Raw genomic sequence first — 18,245 nt, forward strand, 5'->3', positions numbered from 1 at the left:
TCAAAATTGTTCAAAACTGAGCTGTACAGATACAAGCAGATCTCCACAAAAGTAGTATTTTTAGCATACATGATTGCTTGTAGAAATTATCTTAAGTCTTCTTCAGAACAAAGGTCAGCTGTGAAGGTTAAAGTCTGGAGGAGGGATAAAATCTGCTCAAAGGCAGAACTACTTAATATTTCATCTTTGTCTTTTGAAAAAGGAGTGTAAAAAAAAAATGCAGATGAGCAATTTTCCAGTCTACTGGCAAATAGGAAGTAAAGTCTTTTTTCAAATGCAGACTCAAGTTTGTGATACTGAGAATCTCTGGATGCTTGGCTGCATAAGCGGTGGTTACAGTTAGTTTTCATTAACCGTTAGTGTTGTGAAGGCTACAGAAAGCAGAAATAGGTTTGATAGCTAGTCAATACTGAAAGGCAGCAAATGAGTCGACTCCAGTAGCTGTGGGCCTGTTAGCTCGGCCTCAAGGCTGGGCAGAGCAAACGCAGCGGAGCACAGGGTTTGACTCGTGAGGAGCAGAAGTAAAAATAACGTTAGTCTCCACAGCTTTACCAGGGAACACTTATTGGAAGGGCTGCGTGCAGTTCTTTGAAGCTACAGCTTGAGCTGTAGGTAGCGTGTGGAGGTAACATCTAAGCCGGCAGAAGCGTTTCATTTCAGCCGGCGATCGGCATTAACGCACCAGGCAGCGCAGCAGCGCGCGTGGAATGGGTGGGGGCTCCCGCGAAAGGGCTCGTGGGGGCTGGCTGCGAGGAGTCGCGCCGGGGGGTGGGGGCGCTTCCCGGGAGTTTGCCGAGTGGGCGAGCGCTCCTCCTCACGCCGCTCCGGGCCTTCACCCCTCACCCTCAAGTGTAAAATTACCGCCGCTAAGAAAAATAGATAAATACATACATACAGCTTTTTGCAGCTGGCACGGCAGCCGGCAGAGCGAGTGCCGGCGGGTGCCGGGAGCAGCCAGGACCGCTGGGCAGCGGCGGGGTTCCGCGCCCGCGGCGGGGCCGTCGCTGCGCGGTGGAATGGAGGACGGGGGAGAGGCGGCAGCGCCGCAAGCGGCCACCCACGGCCGCTAACGGTCACGGCCTGGGGCTCCGCAGAGGAATCCCCGCCCGGGCGGGCCGTGCCGGTGAGGCGCGAGCGAAGGGGGTGGCCCGGAGCCCCCGTGACGGCGGCACGGACCCGCGCCCGGGCCGGCTCCCCACATCGCGGGTACCGGCCTGCGCGGCGGGGGCGGGGCGGGGCGGGCGCTGGCACAACTGCCGTTCACCGCCGCCCCGTTCGCGAGCGGCTCCTTTAAATTCCTGTGGAGGTCACCGGAGGATTAGCCCCAGGCCAGCCCTGCTCGCGCGGCTTGAGCCAATCCTTTTCCAGGCGTGTGCCCTCCCCAGGGCCAATCAGAAAGGGGAGCCTTGGAGGCGGGAGGCCAGCCTTCGTGATGGACGACGCTGGTGACCAATCATCGCCAAGTCTGGACGGCCGATTCATAGCAGCGGCACCCAATAGGCTTGCGGTCGAGTGGGCGGGCCCGGCGCCGCCGGGCGCTCCGAGCCCCCCGCCGGGTGGCCGAGGTAAGGAGGGGAAGATGGCGGAGTGAGAGGAAGAGACGGAGAGGCCGGGGCCGGCCGCGGCCCGGCGGCCTCGGCCGCGCTCAGGTGAGTGCGGCGGGGAACAACGACCTCCGGGGCCGGACCGCACCCAGCCCGGTGCCTGGTGCCCCGCTCCCTGATTGGGCTGGGCCCGGGCGCCCGCGCACCCGCCTCCCCGTCCTGCTCCGTGATTGGGCTGGGCCCGGGCATGTTCGCGCCTGCCGCTTCCTGGGGCGCGCGCCGCCTGCCGCCGCGGGCCGGACCGGGCGCGTGAGCGCGCCCGCCCGGCCGCCTCACCCGGCACCGCGGCCTCCGCGCTGGGGTGGCCCCGAGCGGCGTGGGGGGTGAGGGGTGTATCCGTGTGGTGACGGACGGCGGCGCCGGGGACACCTGCCGGGGCGCGGGGGGGGCACCGGGCCGGTTTGAGCCGCCCGCCGCCCTGAAAACTCCGCGTAACTTCAGAGCCGGCGGCGGGGGCGTGCTGCGGCGGGCGGGCGGGCGGGCGGGCAGCGGTACCGGGCTGCGGCGGATGGTTGGGAGGCAGAGCCTGTTCGCTGCGCGGCGAGCCCCTGTAGCTGGGGTAGGAACAGCTGCCCCGGGCAGCGGGCGGGGAGAGGAGAAAGCAAGAGGAACCGTCCGGAGTGACTCGGCCCGGCGGCGAGCACAACGGCAGCGCTGGCTGTGGTCACTCTCGTGGAGTCTCTGCTGGATGGCTCTTGCTAACCCGCTGATCTGAGCGGTTGTGTCCTCTTCTAACGTCTTTATGTCATACTGACAGAGGAGCGCGTGAAGGAGGTGGCTTCCAGGTCGTTTGACAAAACCAGAACGTGCGAGCAATCTATAGTGCAAAATAAGTTTTATGGAGAGTTGGGAGAAAGTAGTGGAATTGGTTGTAGCCTGTAGGAATTCATGTGATTGTTGAAAATAAGGTGGAAAGGACTTTACACATGGTGAAGCATGTGAAACTATTACAAAAAACGCTCTCTCTCCTTTCCATGTTAGCAGCATGCAAGTTGGGTATGCCCTAATTTTTTCAAAATTATTGGAGGTATTTTGTACTATAGAGTGGTACTTTGTTTAAATTAAAAAAAATAAAAAATAAAAAAGAGGGGACTCCTTACTGAAAGCAAAAGGATTAGTGTGACCAGCATGAGATTCCTTATGTTCTGTATTTGCTAACAACTCTTTAAATCCCCTGTTTGTCTTAGAATTCTAAGTGACTGCATTTTCAGTGTGCATGTCAGGTAAAAGTAAAAAATTGAGGTGGTTAAATGAGAAGCAGGGCTTTAGATCTTGTGGAGAAGTGCCGTGTTATCTTACGTGATCTAGTAATGAAGTACTTGTTTGTAACTGGTGAAACAACTTGCAAGAAACATGGTAAGTCTGTTTGTCACAACTGATTCTGAAAGCAGTAGCTGCTTATGAAAAAGATTTCCTAAGGAACATTTTACCAATTTCATGTGTTATGGTATTCATGTAGTAACAGTAACAACAGCTTGTGAGCAACATAACATTACGGCATAGTATGCTGTTACTGATGAATATTCCTACTTATACACGTATGAATTGTTAAAAATATGCCAGGGGTTTGCCTTTGGCATATTACATATAAAGATAATTCTGCTTTATATTATCATTAAAAGAATAATAAGCATGAACTTCCTTTCACATGAAGTTGTACATTATTGTCGCAATAAGTAAATTTATTTGTATTAATATTTATTCATAATTGTTTTGAATGCACAAAAGCTGTGAGAAGAAGTATGTGAAGAAAAAATCAAAAAAATTAGAGTTTTCTGTTACCCTGGTGTATATGTCAAGTCAGCTATATGCACTGCTTTACAGTCTTGCCCACAGTGCTGTGAGTCTGCGGTGTGAAGATTTGCATGAACAGGCTATGCACCTTACAGTGGTGACCTGTCATTCAAGGGTGTCAAAAATCGTGGGCCAACTAAGGCTAAAAATGCTGAGTCTGTGAAGAGTCTGGAGTATCTCTTGAACACCTCCCACGTTCATTCTTAAAAACTAGAAAAGGAACAGTTCTGACATGCTGGAGGTTGTGTGAATGCAAGATGTGAAGGCCCGTGTAGTCTTTGGGGGATTAAAAAAAAAAAAAAAAGGATGATTTCTCTAAAATGGGATGTGGAGGAGGAGATGTTTCTTTGCCTAAACAGTATTCAAGGAGCACAGTACTATGCTGTGTGTATCATGGAATACAAAGCTCAGCTGTAAAACAGTCTTCCCTATTTTCTCTGCTGCTGTAGGAAGTACTGTTACAACGTTGTACCAGCAATGTAGCAAATATCCATTGGAAACCTCCTACGAGAGGAAGGTGGTTTTATTTAAAATATGAAGTGAAACAAAGCAATCGCTCAGCCTTCCGGTCTCACAGGCGGCAGAATGTGTGCAGTGCCCGAGATGTCTGTCCAGTATCCAAGCACCATAGCAGCGGTGTTTAGGCTGTGTGTGCAGCGATCTGGTGCTATGTGGCTTGTGTCCAGATACTAAGTCCAGGATCCCTTGATGAGGACAAGTGACATCAGCTGGCATGTCTTCTGGCCTCTTCCTAGATGGGCGACCATTCTAGGTTTCAAATATGCCTTTGTGTACCCTTTTGGAGGTAGCAGTGATCTGTGTCTCTACCCTGTCCCACTCTGTGACTTATCACTGTTCTTTGTCCCCAGATCTGAGTGTCTTCTGAAATTGCAGGGGGATGCGCTGAGGTCTGGACCTGCTAACCTGTGTGGTGTTAGCACAAGCCCTTCTGAGAGCCCTATTCCTTTTCTTTGTTCCTTTTGGTGCCTCCGCAGTCAGGAACTCCCTTTCTTTCTCCAATCACACCAGTCTTAGCCTTTCTAATTACAGTTCTCTGCATTGCCTCATAGGTTGGATTGAGATGCCTTTTTAAAAGTTACCTAGAAAGTGAAAGGAGCACAAAGGCAGATAATTTTTTGCAGGGTATTGAGCTACTTCTTTTGTATTTTGTGTTTATGATTTAAGATTTTGTCATTATCAGCTTTCCAGGTTAAACCTGACACTTTTTAAGCCACTGGAAAGACATCAGTGGACTTGCAATCTGTAGTGCTAATTTTGCTTTCTCTATCTTCATGCACCTCCACCACATTCAACTTCAAGTTTTTGTGTTTTGGTCTTTTTACATAAGCCTGTTTCTAGATCTTTCCTTCTTCATCTGCTTCTCAGGCGCTAGGGAAGAGGAGAGGAATCGTCTTCTTTGTCCCTGTTAATTCTGCTCATCTCCTGGAGCATTTGTGTGTGAGAGAGAGAAAGGCAGTATTTTGGAAAGCCATATCTGATGGATCTGAGGTTTTGCTGACCAATCTAATGAAAACTCAGGATACCTTAAAACAGAGTGTGAGAGGTGGAGTGAAACTTGGTAGCATAGCTGTACACTATTCATTTTAGTATAGTGTCCAGTTCCAGTGTGCCGATTATGTCAGAGCACTTTTTTTTTCACTGTTGGTCCATTGCTAATAGGGCATGTTGATCTATACGAGAAGACAAATACAACAATTTTGCTGGCAGATTTATTTATGAGATGTTTCTTCATCTCTTTTTGGCTTTGCAATTCCTGAACTTGCCTGCAGCCTATTGTCTATCTGAATGTGAGATTTAAAGTTCATGGAAACTAACATTTAGTCACAGTAGGGAAAAAAAAATTTGAATGGGCAATAGGTCAAAACCTAATAAAAATAATATTTTTGGAATTTTTATCAGAAAATGATTACTATATAGAATGTTGAGTTTTCACAACTATTTCTTGTTCCAGATCAATTGATCTTATGCTCAGTAAGTAAGGTATGAAACAAGAAAAATAGTCTTTTTTTTTTTTTTTTCCTTCTTCTTCCTTATGATTTACACTAGATTTTAACTGCAGGGTTGATACTGTCACCATCAATTTCACTGCCTGCAAATTTTTAATAGCCTTGACTTATATCCAGTTACATTTGCAGGTTCTGTTGGTACTAGTGTGAATGCTGCTCCCACATAATCTGTGAGTCAGATAGAAAGTATATCAAGCAGAGCAGTTAAAAACTGGGGCATCCAAAGGTGGTGAAATTGTTAAAACAAAATTTAAAAAATTGGTTCAAGCAAACTGAATTTCAGTATTGGATGAAACAGTCCTTTGTATGAGTTGTGTCACCTGCTGTAAAAGTGTCACCTGCTGCTTTTCTATAATAAGACTTAGTTTAGCATTCAGTTTAGTTCATTTGTAGTTTTAGGATAACTGAAGGAAAACCCAGCTTTTCAAAGATTGGCATTGGTAATTGTTTCCACTATGATAAGTAAGTTGGGAGAGTTCCTGATAACTGTTCCTTATCAAATTAATTGTTTTGTGAATCATTTGCTGTTGGTTCCTTGATTTCTTGAAGTCACATAGTGCTTGGCAGGTTCTTGAGGGAGGACTTGAATAGGAAGGGTCAGAATTGGCAACACAAGAATGGAATAACTGCCCTGAAATACAGGGCTAGGGATTGTCTGCTGACAACAGTTGTTTTGAAGGTGCAGGTCCCTGGTGCTTGCAGAAATTCTGTGTTGTGCAGGAGGGTGGAAGCTAGTAATACTTTGGTGTGGATACTGGGACGTTTTAAGAATGTAAGTTCTGTATGATGAGATAGTTCTGCTTATAGCAATCCATTATTCTTCCAGTTATGTTGTCAGCTCGGCATCCTTAAGAAAGTCATTGTGCTTCCTTGCTGCAGTGGTTTGTTATTAACATGAAAGAGTTTCTTGCCTTACCGGAGGCTGAAATTGTGTCCATCTCTGTTCCTATGAAACTGAAACATGTGTCTGTTGATGGTAGCTTACCATAATAAGGTCATTTATCTTCAAAATATCCACAGTTAAAAAGTAGTTTCGGTAGTGGTAGATACTTAATGCTCCAGGTGTAGCTGGTCAAGCATGGGCTGTAGGCTGTTCTCAGTGAAAACCAACAAATTCCAGGGGAAAAGGGAGTTCGGTACTGTGTAAACTGCATTCTGTGGAATGAATGACAGACGTGATTGTACTCCAGGAAACAGAATGGCTGCCGAACAAAAGCCTTTCAGACATGTTTTGGGTATATGCTTCTCCTCTCCAGTCTATTCTTAGTTAAAGGTTGCCTGTCCTGGGTCTTCCATACTTGGGCCCAGTTCACTTGACTGACCTTTCACTTAAACTGAAGGAAGGGAGTGGCTATGATAATTTGAAAAGTAACATCAATATGTTTCAATGTAGAATGTCTGAAAATGTTATCTAGTTCTCAGAAGGTGTAGCTAATCTTTTGCATCTTGTGCAGATAATCATGTATGATCTGAATAGCTTCCTAGATGCAAATTTAATTTCATTTGTTTATCTCTTTCTCTCTAGGCTGACTGAAGAGAATGTGGATTGATCAAAAATAATGGTGAGTAAAACCATAAGGTTAGTACCTGATATTTAGAACCTAAATAAACTTACCAGTTTTGTTGGTTGAGTAGGTTTTTACTTTTTTTTTCTATCCAAAGAAATCAGTCGCCAAGATTTTAATTTTTTGTAGCTTGCAGCTTAGGCTTTGCTTGAAAGAAACTCTGATTTAATTATGTATTCTAACAAGAATGAATGCTTGTAAAGTTATAAAATTCCTGTCCCATGTTGTCATGTTGCTCTGCTATGAGACACTAACTGTGTAATTGTATTAACTTGCAGTAGTTACCTTAAAAGTTGTATTTATGAAACGGTAGTATTGGAAGAATGATAACATAATCAGCTGTCAGTTATGAAATAGCAAAAAGTACATTCAAAATTTCTAAGGATGACCATCAGCTTCTGGAGTTTTGATTTCCCCCTTCAGTGAATGAAATAAAGATATTCTGGTAGTTAAGATGTGTAAAGAGTGCTATATTCTGTTCTCAGCTCTGCCACAAACCTTTGGCATCTTTTGTTGCAGCTCTCCAGGTCTGTTATTCCCCATCTTCATAACAAGAAAAAGACTTTCCCAACAGTGTGAGCATGGATGGTCAAGCTCATAAGCAGCTGAAACATTTGAGTGCCTCAGAGAGAAAGTGATGGTGAAGTGTGCTGTATTTCGATTTTCATGATCTACTCGCTACTTCTAACACAGGAGTTGAAAATTGTCACTGGAAGATTATTTCTGAACTTGATCAACTAAAGGTTAAAGGTAATTAGAATAGGATGAGAAATACAGAGAGAGAAAAGACAGGAAGGGGTTAGAAGATACAGTGTATCCGCATGTTCTTGTATGTAAAAAAGAGAAACCAAAGAAGTAAAACGTCTCTTTTGCATCTCTTGTCCTAGTACAGGAGTACGGTAATAAATGTTTCTGGCACTAGCTATGCAGGAGCTCACCTGCATTACCTTCCAGTCCAGGCTGGCGTCAAACTTAAAGCAAAAAAATCGTGTCTTAACAACTAATGTGACTAGGTGATTCCAGGTGAGTGTCACTGATGAAAGTCCAGGAGATCAGGGACAAGATCACAGTTATTGAAGTATGTCTGCACTTTGGGTAAGTGGAGAGAAATGAGTGAAAGTATGTACCTAATTTGTGTGATCTTATAACTGTCGTGCTTTTTTTCTCTACAGTGTCAGTGCTGAAGAGGAAAAAAGCATGACTGACAGTTTTGTGGTTAATTAGGTGATGAAGTATGGTGTCTCTTTGAATTGGGACCTGCTATAGCAGAACATACTCTCTCTGCATGCAGTGTACATTCTGGTGCTGACTCAACATTGTCATGCTGTATGTTGAAGCCACAGTTAAGAAGCACCATAGCTAATTAACACTGGTATATTTTGGGATGCATTGCTTCTGCGTAAGTGTATAGTTCAGCATTTCTGTGTTATTTCCTCAGTCAGTTTATGGACATCTACAGTTAGATATGAAATCTTACAGATTATTGCAGTTTGTAAAGCCAGCTAATTTTGTCCATTAGAGTCAGGCTTTTAAAGTAATGAACCAGTGGGCATTTTAATGTTGAGTGTATTTTATTCCGATCCCTAAACTACCTCTCCTGTTCTTTTTTTTTTTATTTTGGGATTCCAGATCCTCTCCTGACATTTGTGAAGAAGGTGATCCTGTTGCTTGCTCATAGGCTCTGAGATGTGGGTGTTTCTCTTGTAGCAAGCAAATACCTGTCCTTCACTTCCATGGAGCTGAAAGAACAAAGATCTCTCCACTTTGTTTCAACCATCTCACCCAACATTTGATTCACCAGATGACTTCTCCCACAGAAGTACCCCACCGTTTTATCAAAACTTAAAAGTTGAGTAACAGAAATCAGCATTTGTTTCCTTGAAGTCTTCTGCGCCAGCTCTTCATCCAGCTTTCTGCATTCTGTTTTATAATGAGAAGTACTTTGTACTCAGATACAAGTGGAAGCTGGTGTTCTTCACTGATATCTCCTTCTTCATTTTAGGAAGGTTAAGTACTTCACTGTGTCATGCTGGAATTCCTAGCAGATAAAAGACATAGCATGCACTGCTATGTCAGACTGTCTTGACATGTATGAAAAGTTGCGGCAGGAAAACCAGAACATATTTTCTGCTCTGATATGAGGAAGAAACTTACCAAACAACTGGGGACATCCCATACAGGTATTTTCTAGTCCAGGATCCAGGCTTGACTTTGTAGATAGATGTCTTGATGTCAGCTCACATAAAGCAGCTAGGGCACAGGAACAAATGCAGGATCACCTTGTCTATAGCGTGTAAATGCACCGTCCCAGTCTGGGATCAAAATGTATATTTGCATGTGTGAACTGTGTAAAAGCTGGATATGAAGAGCTTTCACCAGAAGGAGAAATTACTCTGCACCATTTCATTTTTAGCAAAGAAAAATGAAGCTTTAAAGGCCTCTGGGGTAACAGGATAATGATTAGGTTTACGTTAAATCATTCCCTCCCTCTGGCTTTTTATGAATGCTTAGCAGCACAAGGAACAAAAACATTCTATGGTAGAAGAGATGGGGCAGAACTTTCTTTGGTAAAGAGATTAACTTCAAGTGGGATGGAAGAGACCAGCGGAGCAGAGTTGCAGTTTATTCACTCAGCTTCCATGGCACAGTTTCAGCTTTTCATACTGCTGATGGAATCAGTTTTTTGATTCTTCTGTGACTGAGAACTGAGATGACCTGTGCGTTTCCATGATCTAGGCAGAAATAGGCCCAGGAGAATGGACTGTTAGCCATGTAAGAGGGGGTGACTTAAGAGAGAGCAGAAATACTTCGGTAAGACCTTTTTCTGGTTCCTCTTACTCCTTCCCAAACAAAGGCGCAATCTGTTGTTCTTATGTTTACACAAGATTCTTTGTCTCCATCGTCTGTGATTATATAGGATGTTTTCTGTCATTCTGAGGTGGGAGTGTATATTCTTCACATGCTCCCTCCTATGGTATTGCATATGGCAAGTAAGATTTCTTGGCAAAAAAACCCGGAACTGGGATATGAATTCTATTCCAGTTCAAATCTGGAGCTCTTAGTGCACCTTATTCCAAGCTTGTGATTTAGAAAATGTGATGTACTAGCTTAAAAGAATGTTTTCAAATCTGGATCAAATAAAGGTATATAGGTTCTGTTAATAGGTTTTGGGAGATAGTAGCATGGTTGAAGGGGTGGTTTAGATTTTTTTGTTGGTCTTTTTCCTGTTTTTCCTTTTAGGAAATTGCTGGAGAGAGCCAGACAGCCTGAAAATGGCTGAAAAAGCCAACAGTTGAAACCCTTCTTAAATCTTAATGATGGATTGCAAGGGCAGCATTCTGATATTTAAAATGTGGTGATGTTTTATGGGACCAAGTTCCATAGCAAAGTGAGGATGAGTGTTGATGTTGATCCTAGTCTTCAGAGCAGAGTTAAGTCTGTGTTTAGAGTTGTGTTGTAACAATAAGATTTAATGACAGCTTTACCTGTTTTTTGTTTCCATGAAGAAAAGATCAGACATGTAAGCTAAAGAGTGGTGGGCAAGACAATGCGTGGCAAAATAATGCCAACTATAAGGAGCAGAGGTGCACTAAAATTGTGTGTAACATTGTGATGAGCTGCATTTCTTTTACTAGTTTAGATAAGAGTCACGTTGATCTTGATGAGGCAATCACCAGCTTGGCCTGACTTCTTTTAAGAACGTAGGATTTCTTTGCTGAATATGGTCTGAATTTTCTGGCATTGGAGGCAACTAGAAAAGCACACTTCCTTTTAGGGCCTCCTTATGTTGAAACCAATGGGATTTAATGTAGATGTCTGTAGAAGCAGGATCCATCTCTAAGTGATGGAAAACACTGTCAATATCATAGGATTATAAGTGGTTGGGAAGTATCTGGTGTATGAAACATCTGGGAATTTCCTTTTCTTCCTTCTGCCCATACTTTTCCTTCTGACGTTAGAGCTAGCAGTTATTTCTTGCATAGCTTGATGACAAAATACTTGGGGGGCAGGAAGGTATTTTTGTTTTTGTTGGACGTATACAAAAATGAGGAATTTGTCTCACTGGAAAGTAGACACTTCAAGCTCTTTGATTTCTTTTTCATAGGTATAACCCTCAACACTTTGTAACCCTGCATTGTAACGAAAAAAATAGAATTGCTGATTTTTCCTGACTCCTGTTCATGACAATGTAACGACGTTAGTTTTCAAGTTTAATTTTAGAACGTAATATTTTTAGCAGGGCTAAGGATCTTGGCTTTCACAGAAGTAATACTCCAATAGTGCATGCCCAGAAAGACCCCCGCTGCTGTACCTTTCCAGCCAGCACCTTTATAAAACTGCTGTGTTAGGAAATGCTGCCTCAGCCTACTTACTTTTTCTTGCTCCACTTTTTCTCTGTGTTGGTTGGAAATCTTCCCATGTGAAAGATTACAAAAACAAGGGATATGTGCAATAGATCATATATATATACATATATATATATTTTAATACTTGTGGACAAAATAATGTTACAAGTTGTTTGAAAACAACAAAATCACCAATGTCTTCCATTTTGAGATGTGTATAGTTCCGTAAGCATTAGTGCTTTGTAGCAAACTGTAGTGCCATGGTAGGATCAGTGCATGAGCCTAGTAGTATTTTTACAATTTCAGAGTGACAAATTTATTAATAAACCATGATAATAATGTAATTAACAATAGAAAGGATACAATAGAAATGTCACAAACATGGTCTAAACATGCAGTATCCTCCCTTTGACAATGGCAACGCTATCTTTAGAAGTGTAATGCATTCACTCAATGGGCTTCATAGAATCATAGTAGACCTTTTGTTTTTAGTCTGTCTGTCCAACTGCAATAGTAAGCTGGTGTATGTAAGCGTCCAGAATTCCGATCACTGTCAGTGGGATTCTTTTCTTTTTAGTCTTTGTTGAAGGTGTTTTCTTCCATGTGCAGCGTTTTCAATTTTATTATTACCCGTCCTGTGATAGATAAGTATGAATATGCTAAGGAGTTTGTGTGCATTTTGTACACATCTCTACTACCTTAAGATCATTTACAAAATCTGTTAATTATGTAACTTTTTTTTCAGATCTGACTGTTACAACTAATTAACTCATTAGATAATAAGTTAATGGTTGCAAAAAGCTATCTGCCAATTGTGCGTAGAAGACTTCTATCCATTATTGCAGGAATGGGGAACCTTTTTTGGCTGAAGTCCTACTGAATCTTTTAACACCTTTGGTGGATCCTGCGTTTACATACATCTTAATGTTGGTAATAATAAGAGAGAATATAATAAGGTTAAGGGCTGTTGAAAAACAACATTGCAGACTGTATCTGTGCAGCAGGCTATCTCTAGCCTATGGATCAGAGATTTTCTCCCTTCCCCCCCCCCCCCCATCCCCCCATTATTGAGAATTCAACATCCTGTATTTTAGGTAACTTCCAGTATTGCTTTCCAGCTCTAAGCTCAATTTTAACAATTTCTGTCTCTCCCTCTGCTTTTTTCAGAAGGAAAGTTTAGACCAGGGGAAGTCCAAATGGTTTGGCACTCAATGGGCAGCTTGGACTGGTCAAATAAGAGACTGGTATGATTCCCGAGATGTTCAATGCTGTGTGGATGGCATCCTCTGATTTCCTAGGAAAAAGTCTTTTATTTGGTGCCAGTGTTGCTCTTCACCCATTTCTCTCTTTTACAAGAACAAAATTCTCTTTCAGCTTAGAGAGGATACTGCATCTTTTTTTCCTGAGACCTGCCTGTAAATGGCCACTGGGGGGAGGGAGGGAATGGGTAGCTAGGTTTTGTAATTTTGGTATGATATATCTCTAAAGTAATTAACCAAGAAGCATGTACTTTGGTGCAAAACCAGTAATCCGTGCAGAGTTAATATATGGGGGGGGAGAGGGGGAGACAAAACCAAACAAACCCTCTGCATGTAATACATTTCCAAGAAAATTGGTCAGGTAGGCCATTTACAGCAGAGCTCTGGGGGACCTGTGCTGAGAGTTAGGTTCAATTCTAAATGGAAGTAGCTGTACCATTGAATAAAGTAGTTTAGTGCTTGGGAGAATCAAATAATAAATACCTCTGAAACTGGAATGCAAAATAGCACAGTATGTAGGGGGAAGAATCCCCGACGCAAACAAAGCCATAAGATGATTTAATAAGAAAATAGAACTTTAGTAGCAATAACTGTTTTGCATGTGATAGTAAATAACTTGCATTAGCAAGACTGTACAGTAGAGTAAGTGGGTAATAACCAAATAAGTTTGTGGCGCTCTGTGCTGCAGGGAGTTGCGTGAAGAGTCTCTTCCTGAGAAGATGGGTGAATTCCTCTTATGTTCCTCTCATTGGAGGGCATTTGGCACTTGAATACTTAGCTAATGAACTTGATATTAAAAAAAATTAGCTTTGTCACGTGTCTGAAGCACTGTCAATGAGTGCTGGGGGAAGGGCAGACAGTTCTTTCTGAAAGGATAGCTGAAATTTCCCTATATTTTTTTTTTCTTCTTTGTAGTTTAGCACTTGCTCTGTTATTCTGAGAAGAAACTAAACCCTTCCAAATACTGGACTGTGAAGAGAACCTGATTCTGAAGTTAGAAGCTTTTATTGTGGGAAATACTTTTTTTCTTTATTTAAAAAGATCAGTCTGAGATGGTCTTTAAATGAAAAATTAGAGAATACTTGACACTCAAAACATTTGGACATCCAAAGCACAATTGTAGAATCCTAAAAATGTTATTTTACAGCAAAAAAATAATTTTAGCCTCGCTAAACGCTCTGTTTCAGACCATAATTGATTTCTTTTGGTGCCTGAAGTTTTGCAGAGGCAAGTACTGTGAAGCCTCTGGTAACATGAAGGGTTATTGATCTATAGCTGTAGCCTCTGCAAGCAGCAAAGTATTTACTATCGAAGAGTTACATAAAAGAGCCACAGGAGTTCTAAAATGTCCATAGTTGACATTGTTTCCAGTGCAGATATGTAGTCTATAGAGCCAGTATGGCCGAACAGATAACACTGTGTTCTGAACAGAATTATTACATCAGAGGTTTAGATCTATCTGGATTTCTTCTAGAAAGCTGAAGTAATTTGGACTGTAAGCTGAAGGTACAGCTGAAGGGAGGCTTCTGATATTCCAAAGTTACAGAGCCTGGAGCCTTTTGGCTCTGCATAAGTTGATAATGGGACTGTGAGGGCTGCGAGCATTTTTACAGTATCAAGTGACCAAAATAAGCATAAGGATGTCTAAATTTAAAGTGTTGGCTAATATGTAATATGCATATGAAAAGCTAATTGATCTGGAAGGTTGAAATCAGCTTGAATTCCAGCTACTGAATTATTGATAAAATTGGAAGCTGGCCATAGGGGACCTTAATTTGATTGTTATCTGATTACATTAGAGAAATTAGAAATTTATTCTGGTCTGTGGTCAGCAAGTGCATTTACGTAATAATGAAATAATGATGAAAACACGGTCATGTTTATACTTCAGAAATATGAACTTCGTGGCTGAACAGAATTCTTCTCAAGGGTTTATTCATTCAGAGAAGGGGGGTGGAAATCAAGACTGATGTACCCAGACAAGCTATCTGAATATTCTTCCCAGCTCAGACTTTTCATAATTATCTGTATCCTATGGGCTACTAAACTAGAAATTACTATTCACAGCAACAAAAGGAATCCCTTTGCCTTTCAGCTCTTGTACTATGGCATGACTTTTGCTCTAACCCCCTTGATGTTACCGCTTTAAAACAAAGCGGAAATGTTAGATGCTACCACATTTCTGGGTGGGATATCAAAGGTGTGGTGACCAGTACTGACGTGCCTCATTTGGCAGTACTAAACCCAGATGACACAAGTATATGCTGTTTCCATACCTGGTAGTGCTGCTGCAGAAGGTCTAGCCAGTACTTGTGTTGGGTATTGCACCTTCAGGAACTGCACCTTCTGCAGCTGAGGATAATTGTCAAATTTAGGACAACAAAGAAAATCTTGCAAAGACTCCTTGATAGTGAGTGAGAACAAATTGTACCAGGCTTCAGGACACTGACATTTTATGTAAGGATTACATTGTCAAGAGCTGGCAGTGCATTTTTTGGGCACAGAAGGGAAAAATATGGAAGAGAAGAACAGTTTTTGATGGAAAACCAATCTTGGAAATAACTGCTTCCTGCATCCCTAGGAAACTGTCTGGTCTTCCTCCAAAACTAAAAATCCTGCTTGCTGTTCAGGTACAGAGCTGCGTCATGGCAGTTCAGGTTAGATTCCATTGGATTTCTTTTACTGAATGATCCAGAATTTTGCTCCTGTAGTGCTTTGACTGGCACACAAAAGCCAGCAGTTGAACCAGGGTGTCTCGTTTAACAGTGCAGAATAGGAACCGTGGATTCCAATGTCTATTCCCTTTCAGTCACCTCTACGCTTTCTCTCCCGAGTTTTAGAGAAAGTGGCAGTGTTCATGATGTAAACAGAGCGTGTTTCTGTCTCTGAGCCTCTGTACCAGGTTATAAAATAGACAGATTCCCTAACAGTTTAAAGCATCTGAGGTTAAATATAAAAAGTAACTTACTGTTATAACTTACTGTTCAGTGTGTCCTATGTAAATCCTGTCGTCTTCTCTCCACTTCCCCTCCAAAGGAGTGTGTTTGCAGGTCAAATAAAAGACTGCAAGTCTGTAATGCCTTAGGCATGAAGGACTGCATGGAGAAACTGAAGGAAAGCGGCACAGGCCCACAAACCAAATCTTAGAGCTAGTATTCTAATGATGCATGATTCAAAACGTCTCGTGTAATGTAGTTATTACCAGTAAATTGAGATATGCATTTATACATAATGAAGCAATAGGAATTAATATACCAATAGCTTGAACTTCCTGCTTTGACTCTCAAATGTTGTTTCTTTAGAGAATGTGCTGCCTCTGTAGAGAAAGGGGCAGAATGTATAGATAGGGACAGAAGCATGGCACCAAAACTGTAAATCAGGAACCAGGATCAGCAGAACTCGCCTTTATAAGCTCTTGTCTGGTTCGTATTAGTGCCCTGAGCATGTGAAAAGCAGGGCATGAACTAAGCATGTTTAGGGGCGAGATGGGGTTTCTCACCTGCTGCAGCTGTAGCAAGGAAAAGGGTGCAGAGTTTCTTACAAGGTGCAGGGGGGAGCAACGGGTTAAAAAAAAAAAAAAAAAAAAAAGACAAACACAAGACAAGAAAAAATCCACAAGTAACAGAAACAACAGACTCAAATTGAGTGTAGTGTTTGCCAGACAGTAGGTAATAAGCTTGAGTGTGGTGAGAGAAATTATTTGGAGAAGACTGAAATTCATAAGCACAGTACATATATTTCAGGTGTTGAATAGCTTTTTAATAAGGCAGTATTTTCAGGTAACTCTCTAGCCACATAGGCAGCTGTACTGAAGCATACTGATACCAGCCAGCAATAATGGCACCTGCAGGAATGAACCTGAAAATACTGGTAATCTTGTATATTTTTTAAGTTCTTTAAAGAGATTTTTAAAAACAGAAAATGAGATTTGATCACTGAAGGTCTTTATCTTCTGCAACACAGGTTGCAATAGTCTTTTTTCTTTATTTCACTTATTAACTAAAAGGGAATTTGGGTGTCATCTTTCTGTAAACATTCAGTGTGTTCTCTGTAATATTTCCCAAGTCTTTTAGTGGATAATGCAGTGAATTTCTGCTGGCAGTTTGAAAATAACATAGAACGTGTGCATAGCCTACGCCACTAATACTTTTCCAAGTTTAAACTTGTATTCAAACGTGTAGAATACTAGCTTGTTACTGCAGAATTCCATACTTAGAGCTTGGCTTAATTTTGTAGATGGGCTTAACTTGTGCAGAACACTTCTCCATGTACAGAGGCTCAGTCCTCTTAAATAGAAAGAGGAGGTGTCTTGGAGGCAGAAATTGTGTGTCAAGTTAACTCCTGTTCATATTTCATAGCCAACCATCCATAAAGCACCGTGATTTGGGTTTAGAACGGGCGTGTTGTTTTTCTCATGCGTGCCCTTTCTAGATATACAAGAATTGCCAGATGAAGATAGGAATATTGTAAGAGAAGGTAACTATTTTATGGTATCAGAAGTTAGACTAAATGAAATCCTTTGAGCCAACTTCTTCAAGCAAAAAGGGAATTTGTAGAAGAAGTTTAGCCTAGCGATTAACCATGGTCACACAATTCTTAGTGGGTATTCTTTAGAACACTTTGCATGGTTTTAAACCCTGTTAATATATTTTCTTCGGTGTGGTGAGTAAGCAGTTTTATCTGTTGTTAATGCTTATTACCTTTAGTATACAACCAGGGGAATAAGCTATGCTAGGATGTCAGTGAAGATATCCTTTTGAAAAGTGTGATACAACAGCAAAGAAGTATTAGTTATAAATTCTTTAAAATTACCTTAGTACTTAAAAAACGGGTTAGAAAATACTTCATATACTGAACTTCTGATGGCATGCTCACGTGGATTAGTGGAGGAAATTATTGGTGTCACTAGCAAGTATGTACTCCCATTGCACACGTTTTACATGGTAACAGTGAAAGAATGTCTCCCTGCAAATTCTGATGTCTTTCCAAAAGGCAGCTTGCTTTTATATCTATGCATCTTTGAGGATTTCAAGATAAGATTTTATTCTTTTGACACTATAAAGAGGAACTGTTTAAAAATGAACTTGGAAACTCTGCACCTGTATACAAATTTTTTTAGCAATAAAGCAGCACAGGCTGAGAATGCACTAAAACTGGATGTGTCATTTGTTCAGAAAACAAATTAATCAACTGACTATACGCTACACTCCATTTCTGAGATGGATTTATACTTGCTGCACCTTTGTCAAAGCTTAACAATTTGATCTAAACTGACATACGCTGGGTATCTGCTTTGGGTCTACCTGTTCCAGCAGACTTCAGGCACAGGAGCCTCTTGCTTCTGGAAGGGAACTAAAGAAGAATTGTTACTCCGCTGGTACCGAGATAGGCAACTTACCTGATAAAAGCTTCAAGGGTTGTTTTCTATGGTAGCAGAAAGCTTCTGTTGCTTGTATACATTGCCTAAAAGTATTAAGCCCCTCAGAAAACTGCTTCATATATGGGGATTGTTTATTGTTTTGGCAGCTACATTTCTGAAAATTTCTTTCTGTGTTTGGCATGTCACAGCCTGCAGGGAGGCACAACTTTCCTTGCAGTTGCTGCTGAAAGCAGTTTTGGGAAGTGCTGTAACACAGCAGCATGATGCCAC

At 41.9% G+C, this 18,245-nt stretch overlaps 1 long non-coding RNA gene across 1 annotated transcript; it reads left to right on the forward strand.

Annotated features, from left to right (window-relative positions):
* Positions 1–1,516: 1,516 nt before the first annotated feature.
* LOC142361873 (uncharacterized) lies at positions 1,517–17,556 on the forward strand. The gene is made up of 4 exons (XR_012764486.1): positions 1,517–1,649; positions 6,951–6,987; positions 7,510–7,740; positions 8,620–17,556. It is a non-coding gene; the product is annotated as an uncharacterized LOC142361873 (long non-coding RNA).
* The last annotated feature ends 689 nt before the right edge of the window (positions 17,557–18,245 follow it).

This window comes from Opisthocomus hoazin, chromosome 7, assembly GCF_030867145.1.
Source record: "Opisthocomus hoazin isolate bOpiHoa1 chromosome 7, bOpiHoa1.hap1, whole genome shotgun sequence".
Classification (NCBI taxonomy): Eukaryota; Metazoa; Chordata; class Aves; order Opisthocomiformes; family Opisthocomidae; genus Opisthocomus; species Opisthocomus hoazin.